The sequence below is a fragment of the Oreochromis niloticus genome, linkage group LG14 (assembly GCF_001858045.2).
Source record: "Oreochromis niloticus isolate F11D_XX linkage group LG14, O_niloticus_UMD_NMBU, whole genome shotgun sequence".
Classification (NCBI taxonomy): Eukaryota; Metazoa; Chordata; class Actinopteri; order Cichliformes; family Cichlidae; genus Oreochromis; species Oreochromis niloticus.
This window is the reverse complement of record NC_031979.2, coordinates 13,842,875-13,855,452: the sequence shown is the minus strand read 5'-3', so window position 1 is coordinate 13,855,452 and position 12,578 is coordinate 13,842,875. Positions and strand designations below refer to the sequence as shown.

The window sequence follows — 12,578 nt, the reverse complement described above, 5'->3', positions numbered from 1 at the left end:
TATTATCTTGATGCTTTAAGGATTTTAATTAGACGGGAATTCCCACTACCCGTGATTATCAAAGCAATAGGGGAATTTGCTGCCTTTGAATCCAATGCTTATTCCCGGAACAAACAAAAGCACACACACACGGCCTAATTCCTTTTTTTTAAAAAATATATCAAACGGGGAAAAAGTTAACCAAAACACAAACAAACACGGATATACGGAGCAAAACCGCCACTAGTAAACTCACCCGCCGTCAAGCTATCGCGAGACAGGGGTAAGTTGCTATAGTAACCTAACAAAAACGTTTCGTCTACAGACGAGAAGCGCTCCTGGCGAAAACCTGCAATAAATGTCATGTAAATGTGACTTTTTGGATCAATAACTAAAAAAAAGGTTGATAAATTATCAGAAGCAGATAACTCTAAAAAGAGCCGCGGAGCGATTTGGGTAAGTTTCATATTCTCAGCAGCCTGTGAAGTTTAAGTTAGCCTGTTCTACAGTCACCGTCACATGCCACATGAGCTTCACGGTTACTGTCTTAATATTAAATAAACCGGTCTCACAGTAGACATTTTGTCTCGTAGGAAAAGCACAGGGGGGATTAAAAACATTAAGAGTTCCATTAATGACCCAGTAAGTTGTTCCGGTGAGCCAGCATGAAAAATACCAGAAGCTAATCTAATTAATGGGATTTAGTACACCTGCGCTTTTGCTGACACTACAAGAGAAAATGTGTGGTGTGAACAAATGCATTACTGTGTGTTCTTGTGTGTGTCATCTTTACTATATGGCTCGGAGGCGACAGTAAATTTAGCTTCACCTAGTCAAATGTCTCTCTCTAGACCAACTACTCTCTGTTAAACCGTTTGTAAAAACTGTCGCTGTCTAACATGAGCTTACAGGAGCATACGTCACACCCTCGTAATGGTGACTGGATTGTTTATTTCCCCCCTGCCTGCTGTCAAAATCCAGTATGACTTCAACATTTTTTGCAAAGTGTTCAACACCTTTTTATTATTACTATTGTTATTGAATTTACAGTCAAATGGCCTGCATTTGTATAGCGCTTTACTCAGTCCCTATAAGGACCCCAAAGCGCTTTACACTACATTCAGTCATTCACCCATTCACACACAGGCAATGGCAAGCTACATTGTAGCCCCAGCTGCCCTGGGGCGCAGAGGCGAGGCTGCCGGACACTGACGCCACCGGGCCCTTTGTAGGCAAACATGGGGTCAGTATCTTGCCCAAGGATATTTGGCATGCAGCAAGGAGGCAGCCTGGGATCGAACCACCAACCTTCTGATTAGTGGCTGACCTGCTCTGCCACCTGAGCTACAGCCACCCCAGTCAAATCGCATTTAACGTTAGTTAAGTTTGTCTGTCCGTGAACTAATGTCATTGGTTTGTGGCGGATGTGGGATTCACTGAATACACTCCATACTCTGGAGGCAAATTGGATCATTGTGCTGGTGTGTCTTCAGTGGGCATTTGATTTAACTTAGCTTCGTTATAGCTCCTTGCAGTTGCTCCCTTATTTACAAGAGGTCACTCCATGTTTTGTCCATTCACATATCCATGCTTTTCCACTTATCCGGCTCAGGATTGCAGGAGTAGGGGCTGGAGCCTATCCCAGCTGTTAAAGAGTGAGAGGCAGGGTACGCCCTAGACAGGTCGCCAGCCTGTCGCAGAGCTAACACAGAGAGACAGACAACCATTCACACTCACATACATATTGACGCCTATGGTCAATTTAGAATCACCAGTTAACTAACCCCACTAACTGCAGCCACAGTGAGGCAACAGTGCTAACCACTGTACATGTTTTATGTGGCAGATCTTTATACCGGATGTCCTTCCTGATGCAACCCTGAAGGGATTTGTGTCTCCTCCTGGCATTGAATCTTTTACAAATTTGCTTCAAGTAAAAAAGCAAAAAAACCCCCCAAAAACCCAAATCCCCCAAAACCATCTGTTCTGGGATAGGCGTGTTTGTGGCTTTTCATCAATGTTCTAATTTTACCCTATGGATATATGATTATGTTTTTAAAATTGCCCATGAAATGTCAGTGTTTTTGCTAACAGACTACCCACCTTGAACAAAATGGCTCGTCTAATGTCACTTTTTCTACCTACTGAGTTTCTAGCAGGTGTGGCTGTACTGCTTTCATCAAACCTGCCTTATCGGCTAATTTTCTTAGTCGTCTTTTACTGCCCCCAAACCATTTATCATCCATTTAGATCCGTCAGATGCAATTTAAATATACGTGATTGCTTGTTTTAACTTCCTATTCTTCTGGGCAAATGCATCCCTGCTATTTTGCTCGTTCCACCCTGGCAGTATTCATTTATGGCTGTGTGTGATTTAGCTTGGGCCCTGCATGAGATCCAGTTTTATGCCATTACTGTGGGTTTTTATTGCAGCAGAGACTCTTTGTAAAAAGCACAGCGAAAGACTGGAGAAGAATACCTGAGCCACCAGAAAGAAGAGCCATGAATTTAAATGACTTTGTGGTGCTTCCTAACAACAAGGCCAAATCTGTCAAGCTCAATGCCAGGTAAGATGAGATAAGATCAATGATGTGATTTAAGGCATTCGGTAGAAGCCGATTATTGTTCCTTGGCTCCCATCCTATTTTCATCTGTAACCATTCAAATTCTATCCAGAGAATCGCTATTTCACAAAATGGACTTTCAAGCAAGGTAACTGTTGTGAGGTGGTGCCTAGGTTTCTTGGTAGACTCTATTCCTTTTTTTTTTTTTGCTCTGTTTTTTACTAATATTGCTCAATACTCCTACTGTAGTTTCTCATTTGCCGACCGGTAATTGAATAAATTAATGCCTGACTTGGTGATGCCCTGATCCAGTAACTAATTGATTGCACGTATTGATTATTCATAGCAAAAGAGATCTGCTAGTGGTGAAAATAAATTGAAGTTATTGATGAAAGCTTTGCTTTCCAATCTGACGGAGTAGGCCCTTTGTATGATTGATTGTTGTTGATTGATTGCTTATATGTGGGTGTGTTTGTGTTAACATAGGAACTTGCAAGAATTGCAAATGGAGACCACGACTCTGGCCAGTGAGAGCAGGGAGATAGAGGAGAAACTGCAACGGCTGAAAGACAGCATCAGTAAAGAGAAGGCGGAAAGAGGGTGAGTATTAGTGTTACAGTCTGTATCCTAGAAGGGCAGTGATTTGGAGAGATCGAAAAGTGAAAATGCAAGTGAGACGCCAGGAAAAACACAGGAGAGGTCCAGAGAGGGGAACGGAAGATAGTGTAGTGAATAAGCATGAGCTGTAACACAAAACACAGAAGAGGGAATTTTGTTTTCCTGAATCAAGTTTCAGCTTACTGAAGAGCAACTTCTCCTTATGTTGTCTGTGGAGTATTTCTTTACTTCATCTGTTGTTTTTTTATTTGTTTTTTTCTGGGTGTTTTCAGCTGTTTAGATAAAGGTGAATAAATAAATAAATAACTATGGGAAACCACATGAACAACCTTCATTCATCATCCCATTTAGCAATTTAACACTTTATCGTAACAAGTACTACTGCAGCCTGGTTCCATTCACATTTAGTCTTGAGAAGTCCGCCATATTATTAGGTACAAATATGGCCCACACTATTACTCCCCCGCCATCACAAGCCTCAACCAATGATACAAGCAGGATGAATCCATGCTTTCATGTTTTTTTTTTAATGCCAGATTTTGACCTTACCATCTGAATGTTGCAGAAGTAGTTTAGACTTGTAAAACTAGATAATGTTTTACAGTTTAGGTGAAGCTCTGCAAATTTGAATGCCACCCAGTGTGGTTTTCTGCAGCTGTATCCCATCTGCTTCAAGGTCTTATGTGTTATGTGTTCAGAGATGCCCTTCCGTATACTTTAGCTGTAACAAGTGGTTATTTGAGTTCATCCCATCAGATCAAAGCAGTCTAGCCATTCTGCTTAGACCTCTGACATCAACAAGGAATTTTCTCCCAGCGAACTGCTGCCAATTGGATATTTTCTCTTTTTTTGGACAATTCTTTGTAAACCCCGAAAATGGATGTGTGGGAAAATCCCAGTTACTTAAAGCATCTCTTTTCGTCATTCTCATGCTCAGTTTGAACTTCAACAGGTTGTCTTGACCATATCTACATGCCTAAATGATTAGATTGCATTATTTGCATTAACAAGTAGTTCAAAAGGTATACCTAAAAAAAGAGGACTGAGTATTTCCCACTTACTATTATTTACTCATATAACTGAAAATATTTTTTATTTCTTTTGTTTCTAACAAAGTGACCAGTAGTACAACTAAACCTTAAGTAAAACACAGACAAAACATCAATGCAATCTCCTGTCAGTTATGTGGATGTGAAACAGCTGTATATCAAAGATGGTGCTAAATTTATTTGGCGACATAGCTTTCAGTACATACCTTAGGTGTATGTATTGAAATTGTTGGATGAGTTTGAATCTCAGTGACCTTGACCTAAAGCTTTTGGAATTGACTCCGTAGGTGTATCCACTAGTAGGCTGAGGGGTAGCACTGTCGGATGCCAGTATTTTATTTTTGGGATGGCAACTTTCTTAACTTATATTGGGTAAGATTTAAAGAGTCAGGATGAGGGCATAAAGGGAATGCAAAGATTAGATAGTGAAATGGTTGGAGCATATTTGAAAAATGCACCAGTTCAACTCGACTGCATGTCATTCCCCTGCACTTTTTCCCACACTTGCTGTCTATCTCCACTGCCACTATCCAATAAAAGCAAAAGTGTAAAAATGTCAAAATGTCACAAGAAAGCATCCTGAAAAAATGGAAGAGGGAAACTAGAAAAAGGGGAATAAATATAGCAACTTCGTAGACACAGCAGGTGACTAATAGAGAGACATGAGGTAGTGCGAGAGGCAGAGAAGTTGCAGCAGCTGTAAAAGAGCAGGCAACACAGAAAGTAGAGACACTGAGTAATAGAGACAGATAGAGGTAGACACCAAATGAGAGAGTGGGAGGTCTGCGACTTCTCTAACTATAAAGGTCAAGAAAAGGTTGCTATGGAAGGAATAAAGAAGCAGTCAGGGAACTGAAAAAGCCAGTCATAGATGAAGTTAGCTCATGCCCATGTAGTGGACTGCGCAAAAGGTCAGTGGAGCAACCTTTGGTGGTTCACATTCCCGACATCAGAGAGACGATGCACAAGACATAAGAATGAGCAACAGTAAAATGAAGGAGAAAAAATACAGTGGGAACATTTTTGACGTTAAAATTAGCTTTGAAAGAGATAAATCACTGGCCATTAGCCCCATTTATATTTTCGCCTTACTTTGATTATTATCAAAGTCCTGATGTTGTCTGTCCTTGATGTATTTATCTTGATGGGATGTTGTTGAGCCCATTATTTATGTAATATTTTTAGTTAGGTCTATATTTGTTTCCACCATGTCATTAACTGTCACAACTACTTAGAGTAACTGAAAGTGGATATAGAGAGTCACTGGCGGTATATACAACGCTATTTGCACACTTTCATTTCTTTCTATAAATAAGTTTCTTATATTCTTATTTAATTTTAAATTGTCAGGGCAGTGATAACGGTGAGAAAGTCGTAACAGTGAGAAAGAACTTCAGTGTCTCTGAAAATCACTCTTTAAAAGAGATGGAAGCAGCTGCCTGCTAGTCAGAAATGCTAAGATATTACTCTGTCATGTTAAAAGAACAAAAGAGCTCCAAAATATCAGGTTTATAAAAATGATAATTAAATATATTTTGTTTGAGGTTTTTCGTATATAGGGTTTAATTTTCAGTATTGGTTTACCAAAGTCATAGTCTCTCTTAAAAATGAGATGTAAGTGTACAGTTGTATTCCCATCGAAGGCAACTCAGATCTTGCTAGACACAGGAAATCACATTTTTTGGCTAAAAAGGCCTCCAACAAAGAAAGAGATAAAAGCAGAGTCAACACTGGTCTGGGCTTTTAAGATAGAGAGCCCTGTGAGCTGCTAAAAGGCTTCAGTTTGACTATTTTGGTTTTGCTTCACTTTGTTTTGGTGTGAGATTCTTCTCTAGTGCAACATCCATTTGTTCTGAATGTTGCATAATGCCTTTAAGCATTTAAAACCTACATATTCTAGATTTTTTATTTACCAAAAATCCAGCTGAGTTTGGTTATAATGTTATTCATGTGTTCCTGACAACGTTTGAGCTTTGTTGCCAACCCGAGACCTTTGTAGTCACACAAACACCTATAAATTGTATATACTGTACATACCTGGCTCATTATTGTGAGCCATTCCTACGTGAATGAGCAGAAAATTAATTTATAGCCTGAAAGCAAACACTGGATATTAATGAGATGTTCATTAATACCTCTGAGTTGTGTTACCTATGTATAGTTATGGAGAACCGTGTAATATTATTAGTATATTATATAGCTCAGGGAAAGCCTTAGTGAGAGCAAAATATGGATTTTATGCACTGAATCCTTTAAATAATATCCACTCAAAAACTATACACACACACATATGTGAAAATACACTTTAAAAGCAGCAGAGCTAATTACACTATCAGTGATTAAGAATATGGCGAGAGGCGCTCATTTCTCATGATGGATTGCTATTGGTTTGATTCATACATCACCACCTGGAAGTGCAACGTGTTTATCGCTTCTGGAAAGGTGTTGCATGTGTATTTTTTTTTTTTTTGTTTGTTTTACTGGAAGTCTAGGTCTAATTAAGAAGCCATATATCAGTATGGGAAGAGGGCCCTCTTGCCCAGGCTTTTCAAATGATAAGCACATAAACACAGTGTTTTCTGTCAGGCTGAAATACTGCAACATTTACCACTCCACCAGCCCCAGGATACAACAAGATGTGGGAGCGTCAGCTTGTGTGTATTTCTGATACCTGGCCGGCTATAAATAATGTTATTCATGTGTTCTTGTGTGTGTTTCAACACTGTGGATTACAGACTCTTCTCTTTCTTTTATCCCTTTCTTTTTTCTTCTTTTTTTGTACTTTCTGGTTTGTGTTCCTTAATCAGACACACAACTGTGCCACAAAAATTCTGTTCAAGCTCCGTGTTTTTGACATATTACAGCATACTCTATAAGTAAGTTCAGAAAGATTTTTGATTTGTGTGTGAGCAAGCTGTAAAAAAGTAGATGAAGTAAGAGGTTGTTTATAGTATGGGGAATAGTGTGAAGGTAGGAGAGCAACTTTGCTTGCCTAACTATAGTGTGAAAATGAATAGTTTACTCTGGGTGTCTTTGTTTAGAGGTATCTCAAGACTTTAAAAACATAATATTCAGACGTATTTTCTAATTTTAATTTAGATCGGAAGTAGTTAATTTTCAGAAAGACCACTGATGATTAGCAATTATTTGCAATGTCTTCTCCTTGTGCAGGGGTTTCATTAAGCAGTTTTCTCTGTGCTGACTGCTGTTGTTAGAGTAAAACACCTTTGTTCTGATCACCTTTGGCTTTTGTATACTGGAAACGATGGGAAGCAAGAACTCTGCCACTCAGGATTGGTTAGAAAGTTAATTTTCTTACCATATATTGGTTACAGAACCCAGGTTCTTGGATGCACTGTATAAGGTTGTCATGATACGAGCATTTCAAACTCAATAACGATACCCAAGAAAATGCTTAATACCATTTTGATACTATCTGTTTGTTTTCTATGCTTCTCATGACTTGGCACCATATTTCATTGCTGATCAAACAGAGTTAGTAAAGTAGACTCCCACTATTTCTGTCCTGTGGCTGGTAGACTTTTCTGAGCTTCAGTCTGGGTTATAAGAGAAACATAACATTTTTTTAGACACAAATATTTGTGTCTGATTACATGTTCTGCCTAGCTGCCACATTAATGTTACCATTTTATTATTAACCGCTACCTTAATGTTAAATTAAGAGACAGGTAATCTGACTGTCAGGTAACTGCTAATAGTTAAATGGCGAAGGTTAACGCTGTCTGTTAAGTACTTCAATAGGAGCTTTACTGACCCCACGAAATTCCTCCGACACTGTTTGTCAGTGTTGTGAACGTCACTACTTCAACTACTAGTGAGGGGAGTGGCTGTGTGCCTGCCTGTCTGCAGCACTGCTGTATATATTTGTGTTTCAGATGGAGGAGGCAAAGATGACACTGTTGGTATCAATAGTAAATAGGTATCTAACCCGATAGCAATTTTTAATGGTAATTAGTGTCTGTAGTGTAGAGGTTTTTTTTGTTTTTTTTTTGATGGGTGAAAAAACTATAAGCCGTCTGTTAGTCTGCAGCCTGGACAAGCAGAGGTTTGTAGAAGTTTTTGAAAAGACATTACTGTAGACTAACAGTCATTCAATAAGTGCCATTATTGAGGGCTACAGTGAAACACAGTCATTTCCCGCTCAGTTTTTATGATTGAACGTCACATTAATTTAACTTTATTTCCCTCCTACTTTTTCTCTGAAAGCTGTGTGCAATGATACAGCAGTGGCTTCGATGTGAGACCCAGCTTAACAATTTGAATCAATTAATTAGTGCGCCTCTAATTAAAAAGATGAAATGGTTTCTCATTAGTTTATCTCTCACTGACATAAGAGAAAGCAGACAAAGATGGGTTTGGCTAATTTGTTTAATTAGTTGTTTTCAGGTATGATGTGAAGGTTATCCGAATTTTCCCAACTTCCTTCCTTACCTGTCTTTTTTTCCTTTTTTTTTTTTCCACCAAAACATCCAAGTGTATCTTTGACAACACTTTATTATAGATCTTCAAGCTGTGATTTATTTTCAGGCTGTGCAGCGTAATGTAACTCTGTTTTTCTCTCTCTGTCTGTTAGATCGCAAAGCTCCCGGAGTAGATGAATTGTTCATCTTTGTCTCAGAGTCTTCCTACTCTCTCTCTCTCTCTCTCTCTTTCTCTTTCTCACTTGCTCCCTTTTTCTCTCTTGTATGCACCCAGAGAATAGGCGAACAAATTCAGTTTGCTGAGAGGAGGTGTGGTATAATCAGTTTGTGAAGGGTACACAGGCGATAATAAAGCCAGAGCAGCAGCTTGGGGCAAACGTAGTACATCATTCTCTGTTGTGGCCTGCCCGAGCCACAGATTTAATGTAGCTTTGTCTTTAGGCCGTACGGCTCACAGACACAAGCTCTCATCTTATCTAAAAGTATGGTTGAGGTTTCTTTTTTCCGGTTTCCTCTGCTCTCTCTTTGCTCTGCTTCTCGCCCTATCTGCTGCCTATTCCATTATGTTGTCTGTCCATCTTTTATCCCTTTTCTTTTTTGTTTCATTTGGCTCCCTAGTTTGTGTGATACGTACATGTGCATTGACCCACTGACCTGATACTACTCATCCCGGGCTGAAACCCATTATTTCTTTCTTTTTTTTCTCTCTCTGTTCTCTCATGTCACACTGAGAGGGATTTTAAAGGAAACACAATTACTTTGGCATTGGACTTCAAAGAGGGTTTGCCCCACGTGTATGTGTGTGCAAAAGGGGCACATATGTTGTCACTTCTCACTTTGGCTGAGATGGGTCAGATAAAGGTGAAAGCCGGGTGTGTTTGAGTATATGTCAGTCTATTTTTCCCAGAATCATCTTAATTAAATTGAACTAATGCTAAATTTTACAGCTTAACCTAACTTTTATGTTGTGCTTACCTTCAAACAACTCTGAAGGTATTTGGAAGAGTGAGGACTGGCCAAGCAACAAGCAAGCGCACAAACAATTAATCTGTTAGCTACAAGACAGTTTTCATTTACTGTAATGTTCAGAGATAAAAGTGTGTGCGTGTGTGTGTGTATGTTTAAAAAAGAAAATATATTGCGTGGATGTATTTGCATGTTTCTGAAACTATGTTATGCTATTATTATTTTGAAGTGTGTTTTTCCAGGTTTAGTTCAGTTTGTGTCTGTGTGAATTAGATAGCTTGAGCTTTGCTAATGGAGATCACACACACACACACCCCTACACACACATTCACACCTACACAGACACACACGTGTTTCTCCAGGTTGATTGTCCTGAAGGGACACCCTGTCATCCTGCACTGACAGGGGTGTGCCTCAACTGTCTCCCTTAGCGACAGTCCAGTTGCCTAGGTGATGTCTTGAGGATGATTACCTGACGCCCACCCTCAGTGTCAGCACAGCACAGCGACGGCATCAGGGTTGCTGGCAACTCTTGCCATCACACGCACATATAGATTCAGACTCTGACTTTCTGTGCCTTGACAGGCTGCCAGCTCAATCCAAAATAAACTTCTTTCAAAGACAGCCTGACATCACAATAGCATAAATAGCATAAATAATTCAACAACATGAGCATGAATAACTCACATCTAAATGAGGATCCCTCTATTCTTCACTTTCTCCAACTGACAGGCGTGTCCTGTTAGTGTGTGTGTGTGTGTGTGTACTGTATCCACATGCTTATGTGTGTCTGTATATACACACGTGCTCAATTTTAATTTTGTATTTGCAACTGTGTCCATGCTTGTGTGCAAAAACCTTTCATGTTATGTTCTTATGGGAGAAAAACTATTGTGCTTAAGTGATCCCAGCATGTGAATTTTGCAACTAAAGGAGACAAGCCAATAGATTTTGTTCACAGCACCGTGCACGGCGATGACATAGATCGTAAGTCTCATTAAATGTTCATTTGTCTTACACCGCAATTCTGAAATGGACATATCTGCCAGAGAATTGTAGGGAAGTCTGATTGAGCCCTAGAAACACTACCCAACTGCTTTAAGAATGCTGGAACATGTTTAGTTTTACAGCCACTTTAGTATTGATACTAAGGAATATACAGATACCATGACTCTCTACTAAATTTGTGGAGGAAATGTCACATTTGCTTATAGCAGATGTGCACTTACTTATTGAAAATAAGGGACAATGTCTTTACACAGGTAATGAATTAAGACTGCTAATTTTTGGTGATAAGCAAGGCTAATTCTACCCATGGATAGAAAAATGGCACTTTTCCCTCAATGATTAAAACTGTGTATGCACTTTGTTTGAACAAAGAAAAACATCCCTGTTTAATTGTATGCACTTCTTCAGCCATTAATAGCAGTTAGCAGTCATAGCAGTAGCTTCCTTGTTTTGTTATTTGTATATATGTTTGAACCACAGTTTATTAGACTAAGCATTGATAAAAATAGCAAAGTTGCTCAGTTTCACTGTATGTACGTAGGTAAGACACGCACCTGAGAAAAGGAGGAAAGTAGATTATTACACATGATAGAAAAATTACATGTATCTATAAACAGAAAAAAAATTATGAATAAGAAACGCAGCCAACCACCAGCCAACCTTGCAGAATTACAACAGCCATAGAATCCTCTCTTATAGACCCAGAACCCTTCATACATACTGTGATTATCTCATCATCGCAGAAAGATGAACAGGCCCCCCGCCTAATCACAGATGAAGTGAAGCATCACAAGGCAATGGGTGGTGAAGACGTTCTATTTTGTGGTCTATGGGAATGCACAAACCAGCTGGAGGATGTGCTAACAATCTTAACATCTCCCTGTGCAGGCTCACCCTTATGTCCACAGCTATCATTCAAGAATTCACTGGTGACGTGTCTGAATGATTGCTACCCAATAGTACCGACTTCAGCTGTCATGAATTGCCTAAAGCGAGATATCCAGATATAAAGCCAGCCTCCCCGGCACAAGCTCAGCTCCCTCCAGTTTGCATATGAACCTAACTGATCCCTAAAGAATGTAATTTGCACTCTACATCGTTTTGATTTTACCTGGACAGAAGGGGAAAGTATACACTTTGGGGGGAAAAAAAGAAAAGAGAATCTACTGGGCTTCATGGGGTGAGAGAGTAGCTTGAGAATCTAACCGGGGGCTGCCATGTTATAGCCATTCACAAAAAAAGAGATGCAACAATGGCTTTACTTTCTACAACCTCTTCAACCCCCTCCCGTTACACAAGAGGTTTCACATTTTGAGATCCAGAACTTCCAACGCCAGAAACAGCTTTTTCCCGGAAGCTGTGAGACTCCTCAACCCCCTGCTGCCTAGAGCACCCAACAGACACATTTATAGAAACTCTGTGCACCACACGCACAACTGCCTCATGCCCTCAACCCTTCGTCATGCACACACTCTCTCTCTCTCTCTCTCTCACACACACACTGAGAGGCACACAAAAATCCAAATGCACAGTTTCCCACAGTGTGACCTGATACACAGTGCCTGCAAGTAGCAGCTGGTTAAGCCGCCTTCCCCAGCTTACTAGGGGAAGATGGCTGAAATAAGCTTATACACATATGTAACATTTATTTATTCATGAATTCATTCATTAAACTTCCTTCTGTGCTGTAATATTGTAGGCAAATATCCTTTTGCATTAGACCAAATCATGCAATATAAAGCCATTTTATTGCATGAGGCATGAGCCACCACTTTCTCTTTCTCTCTAAAAATAAAAAAAAATTCTTAAAATATACATTTTTAAAAATTGAATAAAACTAATCTGCATCTATATTTCTTTAAAAAATATTGACAGATTTAAGGTATGAAACTTCAGGTTTTTATACCCTTTTCTGTATTTTGCTGCCATTTCTTCTACATTTCTTCTCCTCA

The 12,578-nt window shown here is 39.4% G+C and overlaps 1 protein-coding gene across 2 annotated transcripts in view; it reads left to right on the top strand.

The window, feature by feature from the left end:
• Positions 1 to 259: 259 nt before the first annotated feature.
• The window catches only part of zbbx (zinc finger, B-box domain containing), a 65,115-nt gene continuing 52,796 nt past the window's right edge, over positions 260 to 12,578 (top strand). For both annotated transcript variants that reach the window (XR_003213924.1, XR_003213923.1), the window contains exons 1-3: positions 260 to 435; positions 2,413 to 2,546; positions 3,030 to 3,143. The gene's annotated coding sequence lies outside the window, so the exon portion shown is untranslated. The remainder of the gene's footprint in view (positions 436 to 2,412; positions 2,547 to 3,029; positions 3,144 to 12,578) is intronic.